This window comes from Camelus dromedarius, chromosome 22 (assembly GCF_036321535.1).
Source record: "Camelus dromedarius isolate mCamDro1 chromosome 22, mCamDro1.pat, whole genome shotgun sequence".
Taxonomy (NCBI): domain Eukaryota; kingdom Metazoa; phylum Chordata; class Mammalia; order Artiodactyla; family Camelidae; genus Camelus; species Camelus dromedarius.
In genome coordinates this window covers 8,988,161-9,013,530 of record NC_087457.1, presented here as the reverse complement: position 1 = coordinate 9,013,530, position 25,370 = coordinate 8,988,161, and the positions used below count along the sequence as shown (strand labels likewise).

Sequence of the window (25,370 nt, the reverse complement as noted above, 5' to 3'; positions counted from 1 at the left end):
TAAGGGCCACAGAGACAAGGCACCAAGCACTGTGTGTGCTGAGAGGTCCAGGTCTTTCTGAGGACAAGGGGACACCGCGGGCTAACCTTTGCATACTTTCCACACGTCTGAAATACACCTCACACACCGGACCTTCTGCAAATGAGATGCAAACAAACAAAAAGATAATTTCTGAGATAATCAAGGGGAACCCTTTTCACTGATCAATATAATTTAATCATATTTGCACATCATTAATCCCTTACATCACCCTTTTTAATGGCTGATAATTCCTCTGTCTGGAGGTACCATAATATTTGAACCATTTCCCATGGATTGAGACTTAGGATTTTTTTTCCTATAAATGAAGCTTCAATGAACCTGCTTTACATACATCTTTGGATACTAGTCTGATGGTCTTTGTAGGATGAATCCTTATAAGCGAAGTTACTAGGTTAGAGTATGTACTTTTTTTCTTTTAATTGAGGTGTAATTGACATACCATAATTAGTTTCAGGCTCACAACGTAATGACCAAATTATTTGTATATATTGCACAACAATCGCCACAGTAAGTCCAGTTAACATCCATCTCCACATTTATTTACAAAATGAGGAAGATTTCAACACAGCCTGGGTATTAGGTGATTTTTCAAGGATGATTGTTAACTTTTAGGTGTGAAAATGGCACAGTGGTTACTTACAATAAAACTGTCAATGAGTTGAAATAGACATCATATTCAGACAGAATGCTTTCCCCCCTGCTACCCAAAGGACACTCTGGTAGGTCCCATAATTCTCTGGCCACCTGCAGGTAACAGAAAGCCCTAAAGTCACTTTAAGTCACAAAACACAATTATGATTCCGAACATAAAATGTCAGGTCAGTACATTACTGACCCTTTAAGTACTAAGCCAAAAAATTAAGACCACTTGCTCCCCGACATGCCCTGCCATGATCTGCACCAGGGCGTCGGCTTCTGCCTTTCCTCCCCATCTCCCCCCCACCTCCCCCACCTGCTAGCTGCGGTCACCCTCCTCTCCAGGGTTGGAACATGTGGAGAAAGGCCACTTGACTGTTACTGCCATGAAAACGAAGTGACACAGGCTGCTGGCTGCCTCCCAATACACATTAGTCCCCTCCTCTTTATAAAAAGAATTCTAATTTTAAGCTGGGCCCATGGCTACCCAGCAGCAAGCTTACTATTTCTGAGCCTCGCTTAGAGCTGGGAGTAACCCTGTGACTCAACTCTGGCAAATGAGACATCAGCAGAAACATTAGGAGGTGTACCTTGAAAGTATCCTTAAAAGGGAGGGGGCAGACCCTGTCTCTTCCCTCCCCTTCCTCTGTCCTCCTGAAATGTGACGTGATGGCTGGAGCTTCAGCAGCCCCTCTGACCACCAGCAGGAGGACCATAGGCGGTGATCCTGACACCTGTGTGGAGCCCCCATCCCATCCCTGAATTGCCTACTTCCCGACTGATTCTATGTACGAGAGAAACAAACTTCTACTTTGTGTTTCCACTGTTCTTTCACATGCAGGCAAACTTACTCCTCACTATACAGATGGCTTCACACTCTGAACCAGCAGATACTTCAACCTGACTCTCTGTCTCTCATGGGTACTTTTGTGGATTCACCAGGGGCTCCCCTGAAACCTCTGTGGTACGGGCAATGAGTTCAAGTCCTCTGTTTGCCACAGACCTCCCTCCCCAGCTCACCCCTGAAACTCACTCCACAAGCTGTCCACTGCCTGTGCTTCTTGGGCAGGAGTGAAGTTCTAGGTGGGCTCTCCCTCTCTGCAGGGACCACACCTGGTCCAGGGGAAGCTCACACACTCGCTCCAACAAACGGGGCAGTGGGGGTGGGCTCTGTCCCAGCCATTCCCCACTCTCCACCAGAGTCAGAGCCAGCCTGCCACATGCCCAGCTGAGGGGATACAGGGCCTGGAGCAAGGGGGCAGCACCCCACCACACGCTTCCTCCAGGACCAGAGGACAGTGCAGACTCACAGCAGAGGCTTCTCCAAATCAACCACTGCTTCTTACGCCATCAGAGTAAGGAGAATTCTCAAGAGCTCTGAAACTGCTGCTCAGAGACTGCCTTTGAAAAATGTCCATTTTGGGCTTTTTCACAATTTATTTTTCCAACTGCTATCTAGTGCATCTTGAGACTTTAGTCAAGTTTTCCAATTCAACAGCCCGTCCCCAAAACAATAAGTCATGTGCGGATGCATGTTTGTGGTAAAACTCTATAAAAGCAAGGAAACCGTTAACATAATATTTGGAAAAGCAGTTACCCCTGGGGGCGGGAGGAAGGAAGGAAGTGTGACCAGTAAGCACATGTCCAGGCTTCAAAGGGAATGTTCTAGATGCTTATCTGACCATTAGTCACTTTTCTATCATAAGTTAAAAGCCATATATATGGCCATATATTTCTCACAACTTATGAATTGAAAAGGCAACAAAGGAACAGACACAGGCTAATATCTAAAGTCCCCAGGAAAACAATCTGGAAATAAGCCTGCACTCCAGGACGACAAGGCTATGAACTCAACACAAAGTGGAGGAAAGCACATTTCCTCTGTATGCACAGGGAACTCCATTCAATACCTTATAATAACCTATAATGAAAGAGAATTTGAAAAGGAATATATGTATGTATATGTATACATAAGGATGACTGCGACATGATGCTGTACACCAGAAACTGACACATTGTAACTGACTATACTTCAATTAAAAAAATTAATTTGTCATTGAAAAAAAAAGGGGAGGAAACTGGTCAAAGAATGACTCTCACAGTGAGTGGTTGAGGGATCCCCTCCGAGGATGGAGTGTCGTCCTTGACCTCTGCGGCGGGGGTCAAGGCCACGGCCCCGGAAGTGCCCTGCATGCGTATCTGACCCACTCAATCACCCGGATGATGGGTGGGGGACATAGTTCAGAGCTGCCGTCTGGCACCTCGGAGCCACCTGCCGTGGAGAGAGTCGGCCAAGCGCATGAGCTGGAAAGGTGTCTCGGCCAGCAGCTCGGCTGGTGGCCCCCCGGCCCGGCAGGCTCTGCCGTGGCTGCGCCCACGCGGTCCTCACACAGAGGGATGTTTGATTAAGGCTTCTGAGTTCTCTCTGCCTGAGTTCTGTAACTGCCAGAGCAACTTTCTGATTAGGATCTGGCTTCTAGGAGCCTGTGGATGAGCGAGGAAGGCGCTGATCACGGAGATTTCTCTTGTTGCTGTTACTGAGGTGCCGTTAGCTGTGTCACCATTAACGGTGACAGCTAACATCCCTTGAGTGCTTACCCCTCTAGAGCCTCACAATCATTGTAATCCTACCGAGAGGCAGCACGGGAGAGTGATAAACAGCAGCAGTCTGCCAGAAATCAAACTCTGGCTCTGACCCTCCATAGCCGTGGAACCTCGAGCAACTCACTGAACCTCTCTGGGCCTCAGTCTTCCCATCTGTGAAGTGGGAATAATGGGACTACCTACCCCATAGGGCTGTTGTGAAAATTAAAAGTGTTAACGGTCCTGAAGCACTGAGACGGTAGCTGTCACACGGTGAGTACAATATAAATGTTTGCTACTATTCCCATTTTAGAGACAAAACAACTGAGGCCCTGATGGTAAGGTAACTTGCCTAAACTCCACAGCTACTACACGGCCACCAGTCAAACCCAGATAGGTTAGGCTTCAGACCCCAAGTGCTTAACCACCAAGCTTGTTATCAACCACCAGGACAGCTATTTGTCAAGGTACATGAACCCCTAACCCTGGAACCTCTTGGAAACAGAGGACCTGACTCCCCAGCTGAGCCCTGGGTCCCGTCCAGCGACAGGCGACCTCCCCTTGGATCATCACCCCAGGACAGATGTTGGCTGTCTCCCTATTGACTCCCTGCTGAACTCGGAGACTTAAAGGCAGGTGCTGGTTCTGAGTTCTCCATTTCTAGCAATACGCAAATCCCCAGATATAAAACGTAAGTTCTTCTGTAACCCAGGACAGGTCCAGGCTAACATCCATTGCTGTGAGGCAGCAATCTCTCCATTAAAACCTTCCTAAGCCACCCGGGCCAGGGTACACTATACCTGAGAAGGGGAAGGGACGGGAACTGGTCCGAATGTCCTCACCTGTCTGAAGACAAGCGCAGGGGAGCAGCAGACCCTGCTAACACCATGCGACCTTCCAGAGCCACCCGCCCCTCGCCGAGTCTCAGCTTCCCCCCTCGGGAAGCGGAAAAATTAGACCAGCTGATCTGTGAACGTTCCCTTCCTTTCTTTGATCTTTTGTATCCATATTTTAATTCAGAGCCAAATCTCCTTTTGATCTGACCACGTTCAAAAACGACTCAAAATAAGCTCTCACTTTAAGGAGATACAGGCTGTTTGTTTTCCATAAAGCGTAAAGGGAAAGCCAGGCTACTGCTCTTTGCAATTGTGAAGAGATAAAGGCACTTCCAAAACCCCAACACGAGCAGCTGGAACAACTGAGAATGAAAAACCTACTAGCCTGATACCCACATGTCACATGAAACATGGCGTAAGAGCTTTTCTTCCTGAGAATAATAAACCATGAACTGGGCCTATGCGCCATCCGGTTCATGCCAGTCAGCCCCAGATTACACGTGTGCACACGTGTGTGCCTGTGTGTGTGTGTGCAGACTTTTTTTTAAGAAACGTACAGAATGAGAAAGTACCATGAACACTTCCAAAAAAAGGCAACACGCGTTATGAGGAGTGTCTCAAAATGATGCAAATAACTTATCAAAGACTCTAGAGTCATTCATAATCTTACTTTTGGCCTCACACTAGTAAAATGCTTGCTGCTACATCCATGATGCAAATTAATTTTTTTAAACAACCTTTTTGTGCTATGGTTCCTGTATAGGAAATTACACATATTTCAGATGCACAATGTGATCAATTTTAATACATGTACACACCCATGAAACCACCGCCACCATCATGACAGCTAACATTTCCATCACTCCCCCAGAGGTGCAAATTTCGAACTCCCAATTTATTCCTTCCCACCCTCTTTACCCCTTGGTAACCTTGAGTGCAAATGAATTTTTGAATTAGACTGCACAGAAGAAACCAGTTGAAAAAGTAAGTAACGGACCACCACGTGGCCTTTCAGTTGATACTGGTTTACCATCTAAAATGATCCTTATCAGGTTAAAATGCAACTGCTTATTGATTGGTTTTTCTCTTCTTCCAAACGTCATTACAACTTGGACTTTTATCCCTTAAAGCTTTTTTTTAAGATTCTTTAACTTAGTAAAATGAATTTCATCAGATATATATCTGTTCAGAAGCCCGATTCCTGCAAAATGCAAACTATAGGTAATCAGTTTCTCCAATCGTTTTTAAAAGCTGTCATAATCTTTGTAGCAAGACTTCTTTTTTTTTATGGTTTTTTTTTTTGCTGGTTTGTTTTGAGGGGGGCGGGGGTAATTAGGTTTATTTATTAAAAGAGAGGTACTGAGGATTGAACCCAGGACCTCATGCATGCTAGGCATGCGCTCTACCACTGAGCCACACCCTCCCTGCTAAGACCTTCTTAATGGTCCAACAGTGCTGAACTGTTCATCAAACTTTCAAGCACTGTGTTTGGTACACAGGCACTCTGATAGGAGGTAAAAAAGAAAGGAAAAAAGAAAAAGAAAAGACAGCTCATCTAGGAAGCTGAGGTATGTCACAGGTAATGACCAGGCTGCTCTTCTGAATGATAATGCCAGGCTTGCACAGAACACTTTGCCTAATTAGACTTCACACAAGGGGGAAAATCACTTTAATATTTAACCAGCATAATGGCATAATCAATGTACACAAATCAGGCCTGATAAGGAATATTGCTTATTAAAGAGAGAGACAGATGGCTCTGAGAAAGGTATGATCATTAAACGGAACGTCTCCCAGGCTCCAACTGTGAACACCCGCCACATACTTTCAAATTATCACTCCAACCCCAGACACCCCATGCATTATTTAGTCCATCCACTTGCTCAGTAGATGACAGATACACCCACATCAGAGATTTCATAAAATACTTTGGTTGAAACAGATCATCTCGGCTGTTTCTCAAAGCTGTCTTCACCACTTTTGCTGCTGTCAAAATCCCAGGGAGTCAAGAAGTCCGACGTCTCTCTTATAATCACTTCAGCTAGATAATTAGTCCTCCTTTTTTATTGCCTTCAAGAACACTTAACACGTTGGAAGCCTTCCTGACTCTATTAAACCCACTCAGCTTGCCACAAAATGATGAATACATAATTTGTTTACAGGTAGCTTTTGAGAAAACACAAACAGTATGCAGGGATACGGTTAAAAAGCAGGCATGCTGATGGGCAAATTATATTCTATTAAATAATTTTAAAAGAAAATTATATTAAGTGATATTAAAAGAAAATTATATTAAGTGATATTAAAAGAAATTTTTAAGGATGGGTTTTCAGTTTGGTTTCTCCAAGGGCAGCTTTATGCTCAAAATACACGGAGCCTGGAAGGTAATCTGCCCTGCTCGTGAACACAGTTTCTTACTAACCCTGTAAGCTGCTGCCTGTTTGTTTCAGACATATTTATAGAGATCCCACCGTGTCTGCACCTTGTGCTGCCCCGCTTAGAGGACATCGAACGACTGAGTCAACTGCGGTCCCCACACTCCACGGGTCTGCAGTGCTGTCCCAGAATGACACAGGAGCAACTACAGGCTGCCACCGCATCACACGTGGCCACTCGTGGTTCCCACGGAGGTGCCCCCACAGATCTGGGTGCGGGAGCTGCAGGTGCAAACAGAGTTAGGGCTCTGCCTGCCACGTCCAAGGCAGTCCATCTATCTGAACCTCAGTTCTCCTAGGAGTTTTATATGCATTAAAAAAATACTCCACAAATAAAATGCTTCAGATAGTGTTTAGTACCTGGTCAGTTTCTTCCTAAGCTTCTGCCACTTCTGTAATCCCAAGGGGGAAAAAATGGGCCTCATTTTCATTAAAAAGCCAATTATTTAGATGTATACGTCTATCAAAATTCATCAAACTGTACATTTGAAATATGTGTAGTTTACTGTGCAGGAACAACACCACGATAAAGATGTTCTAAAAAATAAATAAAAGCTGAATTAGAATAAGTTACCAAAAAAAGCCAATCATTTAACCCGACTCAGTTGCAATGGTACCCTTACCCACATCTTATTTCTCCTTGGCATAAGTGATCTGATTTTTGATTTGTGTCCTTAAACAAACTATTCTTACCAAGTCTTTTCCAGAAAGATCATAGATTTGAAGCGCAGAGGACAGAGGGTTTCGAATTTTAACCCACTCGCTGGATGTGTACAGAGGAAGCGGGATCACTTAGAGTCTGTTTGATTTGTGAAGCCCCGTTACCACCATTTCCATTTCTAATGTGAAGTCAACAGGAAATAACTGATCCCATTGACCCTGAAGTTGGCACTGAGAGCTTGGCATCCCCAGGGAAGGTGCTCCATGTGTCATTAAGCCATGGCTTGATAGTATGTTCCCATCTTTGTATTTCACTCTGCTGGGAGCTCCTTGAGGTCAGAAACGCACAGATCTCTTCACGGAGAGCAGGGTCAGGCACACATCAGGAGCTCCCAGCACCAGATTCCGAAAAAACCTGGAAGCAGGAAGATGTGTAGGTGGCAGAATTGTAGACGTACCTACAGAATCACCTGCCAGCCAGCCCTGGGACCCAAGGATGCTGCGTGGCCCATGGAGAGCTGGAGGACGGAAACAAGGGACCTGGACTCCATTCTCGACCATGTCATTCCACTGAGTCGCTGGGTCATCTCAGCTAAGTCACCTTACCTCTCTGGGCCTCTTTCTGTTCATCTGAAAATATAGAGATGGTCCAAACGATCCCAAACGTGCTATTACCTCTGCAAAATACTGGTGTTAGTCCAACTGATCTCAGAGATAACATTATTCCTGTTGATGTATTCTTGCCAACCAGTGGTCCTCTCATCACTTGTAAGTCCAACAAGTCATTGACAAGACCATTAAATGAACTCTAAAAATCCTCCAGGATGCAAGTGTCCCCCTCAGATGCCTGACTTCGTCACTTCAAAGATGTCTGGTTTATAGAGAGAAAAGAAATGAACATGGCCAGCTTGATTCAAAGCATCTCCATTCATCCACAGGACTACCTGTCCCCTGCACACTGGCACGACGTGTGCCCCCAAAATACAGGAACAGTCACTTCTGGGGACCAGTATAGGAAGCTGGCTCCTCCCATGGTCTTCACCGCAGGCAGGACCATCCTCACAAGCCAGACAAGCACCCCCTCATGCTTCCAGGCAACCGGATGGTCCTAGTTCCTGCATCTCCTCCTGCCTCCGACCTCAATTCCATCAGAGCATGAGCCCCTTGCTCTGCATTTAAAGGGTCCAAGGAGGGGTGTTCTCATGGTCTCTCCCCTCCACACTAATAATGAGCCAGGCACTGGTCCAGACTCCCTCTCGGAGGAAGAGGAAAAGGTAATTCCAGTGACGCTGGGTAAATTCTCCTGTATATCCGAGACTGTTCACGGAAAACACCCTCAGCCTTGTTCATTACCTAAGCGACTAATACACTCTCTACAAAGAAAAACCACTTGATATGACCCAAGATCCCAGACGTCAAATCGGCTTACTTGAGCCAACAGAGTAACTAGTTTTATGCTCAGATTTTGGCTTCAGCCTCCATCTGGATTGAAGAAGCCATTCTCAGCCCATAAATTTCATTGCTTCGTATTCAAATGGCCTCTGAGTCTCAACAACTCAATTCCTACTTTAAGGATGAGGAACCTGCTCAGGGCCACAGGGCGAGTCAGCTCTGGAATCCTTTCTCCACCAACCTATTGTCCTTCTGTAACAGCCTGTGTCCACCTCCATCTGGGGGAGAGACACAAAACAAACAAAGGAAAAAAACAAACCAAAAAAACCTCTTCAAACTGAGCTCTCTCCTGTTATTCTGACCCAGAAACCCACGGGCCATGAGCTTAGTGAAAAGACAAAAAGGATGCTCCCCACCAAAGGAGATGCTTTAGATACAAGAGCGTGCAGGTCACGGGTACATCCCAAGAGGTATCCCCCCAAAACACAAGACCCCTCCTTGGGTTTCCTGTTACAGAGCCACAAACGCAACTTAAATAAACCTTATTTCTAGGCAGATAGGACGGTCAGAGGTCCTCGGGGTGTTCCGAGTTACTTCTGCCTACAGGTGCCCAGGAAGCACTTACTTCCTGTCCACTCGTGTGCAGAGGAGATGGGGAATAAGACAAGGACAGCTGCTGTCCTTTTGATACAGGAAAATGTGGGGCGAGAAGATGGTCGTGTCCCAGATCTCAGCTGAGTCCCGGGGACACGCCCTGCCAAGTGTGTGGGTCCTTAGCTTCTTCCAGGAAAAAATTCAAGAGCGAGCCACATTGAGCGAAGGCAGATTTACTCAGAGAGCTACACACTCCACAGAGTGCAGGCCGTCTCAGAAGGGGAAGCAAGAGGTGCGCGGAGCAGCGTTGCTAGTTTTTTGGGGCTTGGTCACTTCATATGCTAACAAGTAGGAAGATTATTCTAACCACTTTGGGGAAGGGGCTGGGATTCCCAAGAATTGGGCCATCACCCACCCTTTGACCTTTTAGTGTCAGCCTTGAAACTGTCCTGGCACCTGTGGGAGGACCATTTACAGCTACTGTATTACAATGAGTGAATACTGAAGCTCAAGGTTTGCTGGGAGTTGAGTCTTCCACCGTCCTGGTGCTCACTGCTCCGTCATTCTTTTAACGGCTGCGCCCTGCCCCCTACTCTCTGGTCTCAGTTTGGCCAGCTCTTCAAATTAGCCGATGAACAGTAGGAATTCCTTCTGAAAGGGCAAGTCCCAGTCCCGGTCCTGCCCCCTCGGCTTGAGACTGCGAGCTACGTGAGGATCTTTCCTGGGAACAGAGTCCACACCCAAGCACCTTACCACAGGGACCCAGACATGGCGGGCACTCAAGACATATCTGATGATAATCACCTAGAATTTAAGACACTAAACACTATCTAAGAGTTGCGTTGGAAGAATCCAGGTCCAGAACGAATGTGGAAGCTCCTCCTTGTCGTCCCAATGCTCCTCCATCTCCGTCTTCCCCTCCACCTCCCTTCCTGTAATCGCAACAGCCTTATGTATCCACCACGCGTTGAACAGTTTACCCACAAAATCCAAATTCAAGGCCACACTGCGGTGGGGGGTGGGGGCTGTCGGGAGAAGACAGCTCAGTGGAAGAGCGCGTGCTTAGCATGCACCCAGTGCGGGGTTCAGTCCCCTGTGCCTCCATTAAAGTAAATACAGAAATAAAAACCTAATTACCTCCCTCCCTCCCAGCAAAAAAAAAAAAAGAATTGCCCAGGATCACCGTTAACAAAAGGGGGAGCATGAACGGGGTGAACTGACTGCAGCTCCCAGACCCACCCCCGAGATGCTGCTTCCTCCTTCAGTTCACCGCTCCCCATACTTCACTCATTCCAGCGATCAGCAAACATCTCCCCAAGAGCCACACAAACCAACGTGGACTTCATTTCAGGGATTTTTTTCTTCTTCCCACAAAGCTGTCCTTCTGCTGCGTTTTTAAAGCCTGCTTGTTCATTTCACTTTAACACACGCTATTAATTCTACCAAATGGGCTTTTGAAAATTACAGTAACTTGCTTTAAACAAACTGTTCTCCGAGTCAATACCTTTTTTAAATTTCTTGCTTTAAAAAAAAAAAAACCTGAATCAAGCTTGTCTGGCACCTGGGCAGACTCTGTTTGCTTACCCACAGAAGGGCTGGTTTATGCCTCTGTGCGGACGCATAATGAAGAATGAGTCACGGCCTCCTGCCCCTGGACTGTACTGATTTTGTACAGCCCGCATTCCCTCCCTGCCACACACACCGCATCCACCCCGGGCAAACAGGGCGGCTCATGATCATAAAACCACTAGGAACATCTCTCTGAAAACACTCCCTGATCCCACAGCACAGCGCGCCCTACAGAAATGCCAGCAGGACCCTAAACAGGGCCCCGTGGGCCTGGCTCCCTGTCTCCCCGCGAACCCACTGGGGGCGGGGGGGGGGGGGGCGGTATTTCAACAAGTCTCCAACTGGAAGCAAAAAGGACTTCTTTACCTGCAATACCACATACCCCTTGAAGGTCAAGAGTGGAAACGGGCAACAAAGGATAATTGTGACTTAGCTGCTGGCCGAGGGAGGATGCACCACTTTTGGAAAAACTCTGCAGGAGGCAGCCAGGGAGTAGAGGGCTAAAAGAGGCAATGCAAGGGGGAAGGCAGAGCTCAGCGGTAGAGTGTGTGCTTAGCACGCACAAGGTCCCGGGTTCAATCCCCAGTCCCTCTGTTTCAATAAATACATAAACAGACCTAATTACCTTCCTCCCCACAATAAAATAAAATAAAATAAAATAAAATAAAATAAAATAAAATAAAATAAAGCAGGCAATGCAGTGCTTGGGGATGTAGGGATGCAGACCTCCCCCCGGCTCTCCAGCACAGCTCCCCTGCCTGCACATCTGAGCCACATGACGCCCCCTCCTCGAGCCTCTCAAGAGCCAGCTCCTCAGGACCTCGCCATGCTCTCCACCCAGATCCCAAACCCTTCCCACCCAGCCCACTGCCAACTTCATTTCTGGCTTGTTCCAATTCCTATGAGACCCGAGTTCTTGGCAGCCCCCATCAAAAGAGCCTCATCCTCACCTCTCAGACTCAAGGGCACCTGTCCCAGGCTCCAGGCTGCCATGCTTCCTGGAATTCACCTTCCTGGGCATCAATTCAGTGTGACGGGACCCTTCACCCACCAGCGCTTGTTGTGACTGTTACCGAAGGCAAGTCTGTGAGCCTGACTCACCATGAGGCTGAACAAACTGGAAACATCAGAGTCTGAAGCAAGAGAAAGGTTGATTGCAGGGCCGAGCAAGGAGGACGGGGTGGCTCGTGCCCAAGAAAACCCCGAATTCCCCGAAGGGTTTCAGCAAAGCGTATTTCAGGACCAGGTAAGGGAGGAGGGGGTCAGAGGGAACACGATCAGTTCGCACAATCTCTGATTGGTTGGTGTCGGGGTAACAGAGCAGTCAACACTATCAACCCCCAGGGCCAGAAGGTCTGGGGCCACGTGCTCTCCATCATCAAGTAGTTAATTTCTTCCCCTGCAGGGTGGTTTTTAGCATCTGAAAAACTGAGGAAATATACATGAGATCCGATTGTCAGAGAGGAGCTACAGCAGAGGTCATGGGGGAAGGGAAGACTCCTGGGTCCCGCTCGGTTACATCACCCAACACCACTGCCAGGTCTGTCGCCATCCCCACAATGGAGAACCAGAAAGTCACATTTTGAATAAGCCTATCTTGGATTTTAGGTCTCCTGATCTGTACCACCCCCTGTTAAGTGTGTGTGGGGGCTGAGGGGAGCGGGTGGGGAGAGATAAGTGAGCTGAGAGAAGACCAAGGGCACCGCGGTGGATCAGTCCCCACTTCCTCTACCAGCCTGGTGACCTCATCATGAATCTCATTTAATTCTTGCAACAGCATATCACGTACTTTTTATCCCTATTGTGCACACAAGGGAAGTAAGCCAGAGATGTTCAGTGGTGGGGCCAGGACCCCCAGTCCGTAAGTGGTAGACTGTGATTTGAACCCTGGCAATGCCCAGCCTCGAAGGCTCAAAGCTTGTGGAAAGCAAGCCTTCCATGCCAGCCTTCCATCCACATCTTTGCAACTTCAGTGGCACCCAGAAAGGTGCCTTAACAGAAGAGGTGAATAAGAAATCTTTGTTAAATGGATGCATGCACGGTTGACTCCAGCCTTCACACCCTAACATTGTGCAACCCACACGCTGGATCCTATTCATATATTCTGCTTACAACAGGCCTGCAGAGTGCCTGGATGAGGAGTGAAATATTGTACAGAAATAAGTTGGACCACCTTGTATTGTATTTTCAGGCCTGGGGAAAAGCCACCTATAAAAAAAAAGTCTATAAATAAAAAGTGCTGAAGCAGACCCACCAACAAAAATTCATTTGTCATCCTGCTCCCTTCTGTCGAGAAAAGGATACACATACAGTCATCTAAAGAAAATTGATATTTTCAGCGTTTTTGTTAACCCTCCGAACTCAAAGACGTTTTCCCAGCTGCCAATTTGATGAGTGTTTCTGCTGAAAAAGACAAGCGGGTCTAGCTGACCTTGGGCAAGTCATCACCCCTCTACACCTCGGCTTTCTCATCTGCAAAATGCAGATAACAATGGTGCCTGCTTCCAAAGGTCGCTGTGCTGATTGAATGAATAACTTAGGACTCACGTACAGCAGAGCAGCTGCCACGTGGCTGCTTGCTCTGTGCGAGCTGTGTGTAGTACGTGCAGGAAAGAAGTGTAATGGAAGGGCAATGGGAAACCTGAAATGAATGAATCACCTGCTTTTGCAAACCTTATTATAAGCACGAAGCTCACCTGAATCCGCTGTTCCAGATTACTGTGCCCACCAGAAAGGTCTACCTAGAAAGCAGTGCCACCGATAATAAAAGTAATGATAATAATGATAAAACGACGACCAGCAGGGACACATCTCTCACGGACCCTGCGCCACGCGCACAGACGTGAGCCTCACACACAGTCATGCAGACCGTGCCCCACAAGAGCCCCCTGAGGTGGGGTGAGCGGGCTGAGGTCCGGTCCACTCTCTGCTCCCCACACCCTGGCACGGGGGCTCCACCACAAAGGGACACCTGATGGGCTAGCAGCCCTGTTCACAGATGTCAGCTGATACATTAATCATAGCAAGTTTCTAAAGCTCGGGACACAGAGGTGGAAAATCACTTTGGAGGGTACCCAGGACCTACGTCAAAGGGCATCCTTTTAGTAATGTCCGTAACAGAGTGACAAGGGCACCCCCAAATCACCAGTGAACAGCATCCATTATTAAGCTGCCTGGCACGTGCCCACGTGCCTTGGGAACAGAAAATAAGAGACCCCAGTGTCCAGTATAAATAGACAACTCCCATCTACCTCCTCCCTGTTTCCTGCTTCCCTCTTCCTCCCTCAGCTCAAACATCCTTGTGTGTGAAAATGAAACAAAGTCTCAGATATGACTGCAGGATAACCCAAAGTTATGTTTCACACTGTCTGAAAACAACAAAGAAAACAAATGTATGGTTGCCAAAGGGGAAAGTTGTGGGGAGGGATAAATTAGGAGTTTGGGATTAGCAGACACACACTACTGTATATAAAATACATAAACAACAAGGACCTACTGTAGAGCACAGGGAACTATATTCAAGTCTTATAATAACCTGCAATGGAAAAGAATATATTTGTGTGTGTTTAACTGAATCACTATGCTGTATACCAGAAACCAAAGCGATATTGTAAATCAATTATACTTCAGTTAAAAAAAAAAAAAAAAGAATTATCTGTAAAAAAAGAAAAAGAATTATCTGTACAGCAAAGTAATGTTTCACTAAGTCACAGGTTCCAAATGTTTCTTGGCAAACCCTCATGTTGCTTTTTCTGTGCATCCAGGAGGCATCGCCCAAGTTCGGGTTCCTAAAATAGACTCCCAGGTATAAACAGTCACTCAGTTCCTCCCACCTCAGGCAGCCATACTCTTGGTCAGCTTCAGGGCTCTTGTCCAAACTACAAAGCCTGGCCCTGCAGGCAGCTCTGTACCTATCATTGTGGCTGAACCCCAGTTCCCTTCTGGGAAGAAGTCAGGGAGGCAGGGAGACTCAGGGCCTTTACCACCTGGATGTTTGAGGCCAAAGCAAATTCTCCCAGTTCTAGAGAAAGGTTCTTGTGCAAACAGGATCTTTATAACTTTCTGATAAGCTCAGAATCCAAAAAATAATCCCCTAAAGTTAGCTTAACTCAGGGAAGTGATCATGAAAATTATCTGTGACTCTCCCACAGAGTTGTAGGATAATTCCTCTTCTCTGGTCGCCTAGTGAGCACTGATCTAGACCTTGACAGAAAGGCAGCAAAGGTCAGACTGCCTTTTTTTAAAGTCCTGCCATGTGAAATTGGAGGTCTGATAACTTTCTGAATTCAGAAGAATTCCCTCAGTAAGATTTGGGGCCTGCAGTTGGCTGAACTCTAACTGTTGTTAGTTCTACTTTATAGATCACTGGTGTTTCGTTTGTCACTGTAATTAAATTTCACTGAAAACCTGAAAATGACAATAATCCCTCATTGGTTCACAAACAATATGGCAATATTGAGTCATCATATTTGCTTACACGTATTGTCGGTATTTTTTCCACCAAAGAGCAAATCTGACAAATAAAAACACCAACACCTCTTCAAGCTGTTAATAGTCTCAAGCCTGACTAACTTCATTCAAGTTCGAATTTAGAAATAAGAGGCCTTTTCAAAAACTTCCAGAAGAAAACTGCCTTTCAATGATACATCTTGGAATGTAATAAATCGTATTTTTAATGTGTGGGATTTCATGTGGCCCTTTTTAAAAAAGAAAATACACCAGCAGCTTCGACTGGCCAGATAAATTCCTTGAGAAACAACTTATTAGCAATACAAGGAACTATTTAGGAAATAAAGCAATTTTGAACACACTGAACGATAAAAATAAGCTCTTCTAAAAACATACCGCAAAAATCTTGAAAATGCTAGACCAAAATCACACATTTGAATTTTTAGGAAGTTTGGGGTTTTTTTTTAATTGAAGTATAGTTAGTATACAATGTCGCATCAGTTCCTGGTGTACAGCATAACAGTTCAGTCATATATATACATACTTATATTCGTTTTCATGTTCTTTTTCATTATAGTTTACTACAAGATACTGAATTTGGTTCCCTGTGCTATACAGTATAAACCTGTTGTTTATTTTATATATAGTAGTTAGTGCCCATAAATCTCAAACTCCCCATTTATTGAACTTTTATTTTTACTTATTTATTTTAATTTGGGGGGGGGAGGTAATTAGGTTACTTATTTATTTTTAGAGGAGGTATCGGGAATTGAACCCAGGACCTTGCGTATGCTAAGTATGTGCTCTACCACTTGAGCTATACCTTCTCCCCCCTTATTGAACTTTTAGAAAGTTTTTAAAAATCATATATTTGAATATAAGGCTATTCAGAGCAAAAAGCCCAATTCTGAAATCTCCTTTAAACCTTTACCTTTAAAGTTATTCTATAGATAAACAACAAGGTCCTACTGTATAGCACAGGGAACTCTAGTCAATATCTTGTAGTAACCTTTAATGAAAAAGAACATGAAAAGGAATCTATGTGTGCACGTGTAGGACTGAAACTTCATGCTGTCCACCGGAAACTGACATGACATTATAAACTGAATAAATAAAGTTATTCTAAAAAGGATACCGAATCCGTCATTTAAAGACCACTTGCCTGTATTTTCAGGCCTTTGGTAATGCTTTTCACACCAGGTTGCCCTTTTCTGATGAAGTATTCCATGTGGAGAACCCAGGAAGTTTCGTTCCTCTGCTGCCTAAGAGGACGTAATAACAACCATCAATGATTCACTATGCAGAGGGGGCCCCTAGTGGCGGAGGCACTGCCCCAGCGTGGCTTTGTAGGTTTCATAAGTCGGCTTCCTCACCAGGGCAAAATCGATGGGTAATCAAGTCTACCTGAGCTACCTTCTTTAATAACCTCTATTAGCCTTAATGTCTCGGAGGGCCATCATTCAGAATCTCAAGGTCCTTTCACCAGGAATAATTTTTCAAAATGTGACTTGAAGAATAACTTCATTACATTCTGTCTTTCAAATTCCACAAATATTTATTAAGCCCTGCGCCCCGCCAGGCCTGAGCGGGCTTGGAGAGACGGGGTAAAAGGAAGAAAGTGCGCCACGCAGAGCTCCCTGTGACTTCCTTCCAGTGTGACAGCATTACACTAGGGGCAGAGCTGGAACCACACGAAGACTGGGAAGTACAATTCATCATCCTGTGACCTTGTGATGGATTCTTACCGACAGGAAAAACCTGAAGTGTGGCCCACCCCCACCTCCAGACTGTCAGCTCCTGGATTTCAAACATCCGTGCAGGGCAGCCTCTGAGGTTTTTCAATAAACGGTGCTTGAATGGATGTATGGGAAGGAAGACCGCCCAGAAGAAGGCGTTTTCAATTAAAAACAACCACCCTGAACCATGACAGGGTTGGGCGTTCCTAAAAGTCAAGTTAGACCAGAGATGACATTCAGGATAAATCCCTAAATGTTATTTCATTTTCCCTTACACCTCTGTAAGGTGAAGAATAATACTGCCATTTTACAAAGTCAGAAAGCAAGGCTGTGAAAGGGTGACTCGCCGAAGGTCATAGTTAGTAACTGGGAGGCCGCTTGTAGAGCGGGCTTCCAAGTGTCTGGGAAATCCAACAGTTCGAGATTTTGCTTTGAACCCCATTAACACAGACTGCAGCCGTATGAGATTCAGAACACAAAGTGAACAGAATTAAAGCATTTCGGTGCTGTATACTTTGGAGTACATATAGTATGGAAGGAATTATCACATACTTCATGGGTTCCCACAATGGTTCCAGTCCATCTCTTGCTTTCCAGGAACTGGCCTCTATGGTATGCCTCTCCATACCCCGTCACACACAACTACGGGTGTTCATGTCACTTTTTATGACTAAGGCTTTATGTTTTTGGCTTTATGCTTCTCTTTTCAGAGCTGAAAGACTCTTCTCCTTCCAATGAGCAACATGACAGCACCGCGCAGGGATTATCCACGCTCGCGGTTGCAAGTAACGCTATAATTACGACTTTCTCGTATGAAAATGTTAACAAAATTCAAAAAATTCGGTAGAATTAAATTTAACTTCTAATTTAAAAAAAAAAGACGTGAAAGAACAGTTAATTATCTTTAGTATCTAGACCTAGATAATGACACTTAAGTAAAAACCACTCCGAGGTTTTGAAATCAGGATAAAAGTGGTGTTTGCAAAATACCCACTGTATCATGTATTAATATTTCCCAAGGCTCGCCGTTTCGGCATGCACGGTGCTGCTGAATGTCCTCCTCTCCCATCCCTCTCTCTGCTCATCGATGAAAAGATAACTTCAAAGTCAAAGGCGGTAGCGCGGGGGTGCAGGAAGCGCCGCGGCAACAGCAACTTCGGCCCGTCTTTGTACAGCCCTCCTCCTCCTCTGCCTCCACCCGCACCCTCATCCCCAGACCGTGCCCTCCAGGGGCTCCTCCACTGACCGCACACAGCACTGCCTCGCGGCACCTCGGATCGCGGTGACCCTCGAACACGTTCGCCCCGGCCCGGGTCCGAGGCAGAGGGCACGCTGCCCACCGCCACCTCGGCGCGCCCCCTGCGCCCTCTCCATCCCAGCGAAGATGATTCTGCGCAGCAGCAGCAAAGCAGTCACCCGGGCACGTGCAAAGGCTACTTTTTAGTGGGTGTTGGAGAAAGTAATTAAACAGCTTCAGGCCACCGGAGGCTGGGGGAGCCAAAGTGACCCCGGCGCGGTACCGCCCGGGCCCCTCCCGGGAAGCCTCCTCACTGACCCCGCGTGCCCACCTGCGGGCACCGCGCCCTGCGATCGATTGGAGCCACCCGCTCCCTTCCCCCCACCCTGCGGCGCGACCCCCTCCCCGCGGCCCCGCGCTCCGCGGCCGCGCGAGCCACCCCGGGTGGCGGGCCGGGGGCGCGCGGACGCAGCTCCGACGCCCCCACGTCGCCCAAGCCCGGCCGGCCAGGGGGGCCGGACTCACCGCGAGGCGCTGCCGGCCGGCTCCCGCCGCTCCCGCCGCCGGCCGCTCCTCCTGCGCGGCGCCGCGGGCTCGGCTCCACCTCCCGCTCCGGCGGCCGCCGAGCCTCCGGGGACCCGGGGGCGGGGAGCGCGCGGGACCGCGGCCAAGCCCCACGCCGGGTGGGGGCCGCGAGCCGCGGGGCGGGGCGGGGGTCGCCCGGGCCGCGCCCCCGCAGTGCGTCCCTCCGCCCTGAGGTGGCGCCCCGGCCAGAACCGCTTCCCCTGCGACGGGCACGCCTGGAGACCACCCTGCAGGTGGCAGTTCCGCGCGTGCCTGACACCCGGAGAAGCTGAGGGAGGGGCGAGGACGCGGCGGCTGCCGGCGCCCCACCAGAGGGTGGTCGGGGTCCGCCAGGTAAGTGTGATCCTCTTTCTGGACAGAGCCCCAGCGCCCGGCCACCTCCCTCCCACCCGCCCTGTCCCCCTTGCCTTCTCTGGGCTGCCCGCCCCTTCCTCGGCCGACTCTCCAAAACTTTGCAAATTGCACTTGGGAGAATGAATCCTGCGGTCGTTGTCTTTGCGCCCGGGTGGGTTATAACGCCTTCTTCACTCACAGAGAAGGTCAGAAACCTCGTAGCTCTGAGATCCCACCGCTGTGGGGAAGTGATGTCTGCAGGGACCCTGGACGGCCGCTGGGCGGCCTAGGAAGGAAGTTCCAGGGGGAAGGTTGGAAAGCAGGCAAGCGGAGTTGAGTAAAAACCGCCCCCCAACACACACACACACACACACACACACACACACACACACACACTCACACACACACACACACACACACACACACACCCGCGCGCGCTCTCGGGGCCACAGGTGCCCTTGACCTATAAGTGCGCCAGCACTTCTCTGCGGGAGAGGGCGTCTGGGGGGATTTTGAATCTCAATTCTCAGTATAATGGAGGAGACTGAGGAGGCATCAGGGAAGGTTAGACTGGAAGAGGGCATCTCTCCAGCAACCATGCACCTTGCAGAGGCCCCATGGCTGAGCCAAAGCAGAAACAGAGCTAGAAACCAGTCCTTTGGCTCCTGGTATAGCGCTCCTTCTGCCTGGCCAGCAGATTGCTCAAAGTCCCCATCGGGGAGGTCTGGGAGCATACACGTTAGTGGGTACAGGGTGGGAGTCCCCGAGGCAAGCACTTGCTCACCTGCAGGGAGCATCGCAGAAGCAGCATTCCAGCAGCAAGCTTTGCTTCCTGCCTCAAATCCCCAGCTCACCTCAATCCATCCTCCCTTCAACCTAAGGGGACCTCAGGTGGCTCTGTCCCCATCCCTACACCCCTGAGTGAGTTACTCAGCCTGTGACATGAGGTCCCCACAGCAACTCAGCTGGGATTTGGGAAACAGGCGAGAGGCAGGTGTTTACCAAATGAATGAAAAATACAGTAACGGAGGTCATAAATACAGAGCTAACCCAGCATTCACACGTATGTAGGTACCAGTCGCTGGTCAAGCCTCCTCCGTACATCATCTCACAGCGATGAAGCAAATCATATGACAGTCCCCACTGTGCAGATGGCAGGGCCACAAGGAGGCTGGGTTGAGTGGTGAGTTGTGTAAAGATTAGAGCCAGCCCAATCAGGCACTCTTTGGGTTACCAAGTAACCTCTTCAGAGCCTTCCATCTGTCACCGAGCCATTCCCACACCTCCAAGGATGGATAGGCGGGTTGTTAAACCACCTATTGATTTTCTTTCCTCTGCGGAGGTATCTCCCATCTCTCTGTTCAGCAATGTCTCCAGAATTTCTATATAATAAGGCTTTCAGCCAGGAATCTGGTTTGGAGGCTAGACCAAGGATTTGAGTAGGGGCTGCTGTGCTGGTGGACTCAGATTCTAGGTTCATGAGCACTGGCTTGGAGGAGGTGGAAGAGGTGGAGGAGGCACCCCCCCCCCCCCGTGGCTGCAACTGTCTGTATCCCTGTCATCTGGAAGGAAAGGGGAAGTCACATCAGAATTAATCACATTTCCTTCAGGGCTTGTAATACGCCTATAAAGGTACCTGAAGAAGTTTTCCAAACTTTCTCAGTTGACATACTAATAGCTCAGCATAGCAATGCAGGTATCACATTGGTGCACATCAGTATGTCCCAAGAGTCAGAAAGCCAATGCTAGCTAAGGGCGTGGTGCCTCCAGGTACATTTTCACAATAATTGGTGCAATAATGAGAAAATAAGAGAGTTGAGAAATGAGAAAACTAAGTGATAGCATAATGTGAGAAAAGATATATTTTTTGGCTGTGCTACCCAGAAAGAAAGTAGTATTATTTCAGTTATTATTTTGTAGATACTACTTTGATTATACGGATTGTCCTTTTAGGGGACCACTCTTCTGAGACAGCATCCGCCATTCTTGGTCTCCACCGTTAACAGAAACAGAATGAGGGAAAAGGCCAACCAGCTTACCTCTGTAGCTCCCGCTCTGTAACGATGCACAGCAGAATTGGGACAGTGAAGGGAGCAGCAGAAGGATGGGTAGGTACCCTTAAACTTTTTCTATGTGGATTTTAGCTTTTAGCTGTATTCTTATGTAAGTGTTTTTCATAAACATAGTGATTTAGGAATGAAAATATGTTATTTGAATTTCCAAGCCCGTTATAAAGGTGTTTCCACCCTCATATGGTGCTGGCAATGTTGGTAATGGTACAGAAATATACAGAAAGTTCTGGAAATCAGTAAGATCATGATGCCAGAGTAATTTTTATCCTCCTGGGGGCGGGGAGAAGACTAGTCCATATCAAAATATACCATAAAACAATATGTAAGCTGTCAAACTTTTGCACTAAGAAAGTACCAAGTATGTAGAGTGTAATATGTAATTTGTTTAATAACCTGTTTCAAACCTATACTGCATAGGTATTCAACTTTAAGTGCAAAAGTAGTTCATGCAGTTCAAGGTCAGACTTCTCAGCCTCAGCGGGACCCCTGAGAACCTTGACCCAGAGCCACCCAGGAGCCGAAAGAGCAGCTGTGAAGTTCATTCATTCATTAAAATTCACCGACTGCTTTACTTTCTAAGAGATGCCATCAGGCAGTCACTCAAGGGTGTTGACTCTTATTTTAAATAGCTCTAGTAATCAGGGTTATCTGATTTCTTAGATCACAGCAAATGTGCGTGGAGTCAGAGGAGCTCATTAGATGGGAGAGGTCTGCTGTCTTCAAGCATGAAGACTGGCCGGTGGGGCCGCTGTGGGAAGTGAGTCACTGAGATAAGGTCTAATTATGTTCCACAGACTCTACTTCAGGAATCTGGAAAATAAAGACACAAATGAACTTACTTACAAAATAAAAACAGACCCACAGACATAGAAAAGAAACTTATGGTTACCAGGGGGGAATGGGGTGGGAAGGAATAAATTAGGCATTCAAGATTTGCAAATATTAACGATTATATATAAAATAGATAACAAGTTTCTTCTGTCTAGCACAGGGAACTATATTCAATGTCTTGTAATAACCTCTAATGAAAAAGAATATGGAAACGAATATATGTATGTATATGTATGACTGAATCACTATGTTGTACACTAGAAATTGACACATTGTAAACTGACTATACTTCTATAAAATAAATAAATTTAAAAAAAAGAAATCTCAAAAATATGTAATGTATTTCCAAATAGGTTTTCATTGAGGAAAGTAAATACTGTGTCATCCCAAAAGGGAAGCTTTGTTTTTCTAGACAAAAAAACAAAACAAAACCACACGTTGAAGACCTCATCCCCTGAGCCCTGTAACTCAAACACAGTGAGGTTCCATTAGAATGTGTTGACTGATAACTTCTTTTAACTTCTAGACGTTTTGCATTAACATCTTTATGGGCGGGGGTAGATAATTAAGTTCATTTACTTATTTATTCATTCATCCATTTATTTATTATTTTTTTTAACGGAGGTACTAAGGATTGAACCCAGGACCTCATGCATGCTAAGCATGCACTCTACCACTGAGCTGCACCCTCCCTGACATCTTTAAATATAGGTATGGGGAGGCAGAGGGTATAGCTCAGTGGTAGAGCACGTGCTTGTCATGTGGGAGGTCCTAGGTTCAATCCCCAGTACCTCCATTAAAGCAAATAAACCTAATTACCTACCTTCCCTAAAAAAACAACACAAAACTTTAAAAACAAAACAAAAAGATTAAATACATGCATCAAAATCAACGAGTTGGTTGGTGATATTTTCAATCTTACACTCTCCATTCTTCATGCCGTTTCTCCCTGGGGAGAAACACCCAGGAACAGAATAAGGCGAAAATGTGCCCCCATCCCCAAGCTTTTCCTCCAAGTGACAGGCGGCTGGAGCAGTTCCAGGGGCACACGCTGTCCACAGTGTCACTGAGACCTCAAGTAGAAGCATCCGGCACATCAGGCGCCTTGCACGGCGACGCTGCCACTCTGACATCTGTGCACCCAGCATCACCCCTCCTGCCCCAACTTCGAGAGAAGAGCGTTATAGAGCGGGAACTACAAAAACCCAAGAGCAGGGAAGCACCAGAGACTAATGCACATCTGGTCTGCATCCGCCTGACAGAAAGCCCAGAGATCTAAACACAGATCAGCTCAAGACAGTGCCTTTTATTTCTACAGTAGTTAAACTAAGTTGCCCATGTGCAGGGCTAGCTGACCCATGCAAACATTTCCCTTGGACAACTCGAGGCTCTGTGGTTCACAGACAAGGCGGGGTATAACTTTCACCCCAGCTTTAATTTTTAACTCTGATGGATAGAATATTTTAAATTATTAGTATTGTTTCTTTCCAAACATGTTAGCATCTTGTTTTAAAAAAATAGATCATTTATTATTTAAGTCAATATCTGCAAAATCCTGTCCCATTTCCAGGTCTCACTCTCTGCCCTGTCACTGTGGCAAATACACATTATGGTAAGATCTCCACTAGTAAAAGTGTATGTTTCAACAGTACACGTAACTTTCAGAATCTTTATTACCAACAGTAGAAATAGGATGGATAAGGCGTACTGAAGAATGTTAGAATGGGAGAGCTACTAAATAAAATATTAACACTGAACAGGGAAACCAGCCTGGGGACCAGAAGGACAAGGATAGTTACAATCAACAGCTTTGTCCTTGAAGGACAGGACCATCTCTGCACCCAAACTCCCGTTGTCCACTTCCACGCCCCCTTAAAGACACAGCAACGTCACTCAGACGGAAGACTTCGGTGTCCCTTAGGGCACTGTGGGTGGGGCTGCCAGCCTACACTCAGAAGGGCCGGCCCTTTTATCTGGTTAGTTCAGATAATAATAATATTAATATTATCATTACTATCATTATTAAGATTTGGGCTTTTACCATGTTACAGGCCCCGCTCTAAGCCGAATATGTTATACATTTATATACTTGGCACATTCTCTGAGGAAACAGGCTTAGAGACGGTGTATAGCTTTCCCAAAATCACAATGCTAGTGAGCCGTGAGGCTGGATTCACACCCAGACCAGCTCCCTTCCCCCATGGACACCCCTCTGGGTTTCCCATGTCTTCGCCCAAGGTAAGAGTTTAGGTAACTAATGAAATATTTATAAAAACATCAGGTCTGCAGGGCAAAAATAATAAGATAGATTATTTAAGGTGGAAAAGTTGGGGACCAGTACAGGCAAATCCAGAACTGGGGTCTAGTCCACCTGACCGGCGGTCCAGGGCCTCCCCTCCACTAGACCGCACGTGTTCTTCTGAAGGTCTGAACACACCTGGTCAGAGTTTTGAAGAAGCGGGGCCAAGAGTTGCAATGGAAAGTTAAATGAGATTTTAATTAATGGATCTGCTTTTTCCATCATTTGCTTGATTCTTTAATCATAGGATGCAACGCTTCGTACTCAAGTCAAAGTGATAATCAGCGTCACTTATGTCTTTCCACTTTATTAAGCCAACCATTAGAGCCATGCTAACAGTGTTTACCTAAAGAAACAGAGAAGCCTTTTTGTTTCTTTCTGTTCTCACAGAGCAGATACTGCTCATTCCTATTTTTTTTTTTTTTTTAACCAGCATCTTGGAAGACAACCAGTCCTGGGATATATAAACAGTGCTTTCCTCCAGATAGAGCTTTTATCTTGATTGGGCAGAGAAGACACACTGCTCCCTCACTGAGAAAGGGCTTTGTGAAGACTTTTACATACATACACAACTGCTCTGTATTTGAGACCAATGCCCAGGAAAAGGGGTGAATATTATTTATTGCTGTATGTACAGTTCAATTTTTGTCAAAATAATATGGTGTTAACAATAAGATGGGGAAATAAATAACTTAACAATACCACACTGCAGCTGAATTTCATCAAAAAGGGAGCTGGGCACTTGTCCATGGACTTTTGGAAGTTTGCACGTGTGGCCTCCCTCCCAGGGCAGGAAGAGGGTGCGGGGCCACCCCTTCCTGGGGAGTCTCTGTAAAGCTCGGCCAGGCTCATATGCACTTCCAATCCTGCCTCTGAGCAACCCACTCTGAGAAAAATTAGGAAATAACACCGTATTTTGAAGTGATTACAAAGCTGTCACAGTTACACAGGAAAACGTTTCCTAGTCAGGGTTCCCTGTGGCCGTCTCCTTGCACAAACTCGGATCAGCTCTAAATTTCTAGTGATAAGTAACTGGACAGGAACTGTGGCTGTGCTATTTCAGATGGGAAGGTTTTGCAAA

The 25,370-nt window shown here is 46.7% G+C and overlaps 1 protein-coding gene across 1 annotated transcript in view; it reads right to left on the bottom strand.

Annotated features, from left to right (window-relative positions):
* The window catches only part of CSGALNACT1 (chondroitin sulfate N-acetylgalactosaminyltransferase 1), a 256,501-nt gene extending 237,759 nt beyond the window's left edge, over positions 1–18,742 (bottom strand). The window contains exon 1 of the mRNA XM_064477394.1: positions 18,695–18,742. The gene's annotated coding sequence lies outside the window, so the exon portion shown is untranslated. The remainder of the gene's footprint in view (positions 1–18,694) is intronic.
* Between the last annotated feature and the right edge of the window lie 6,628 nt (positions 18,743–25,370).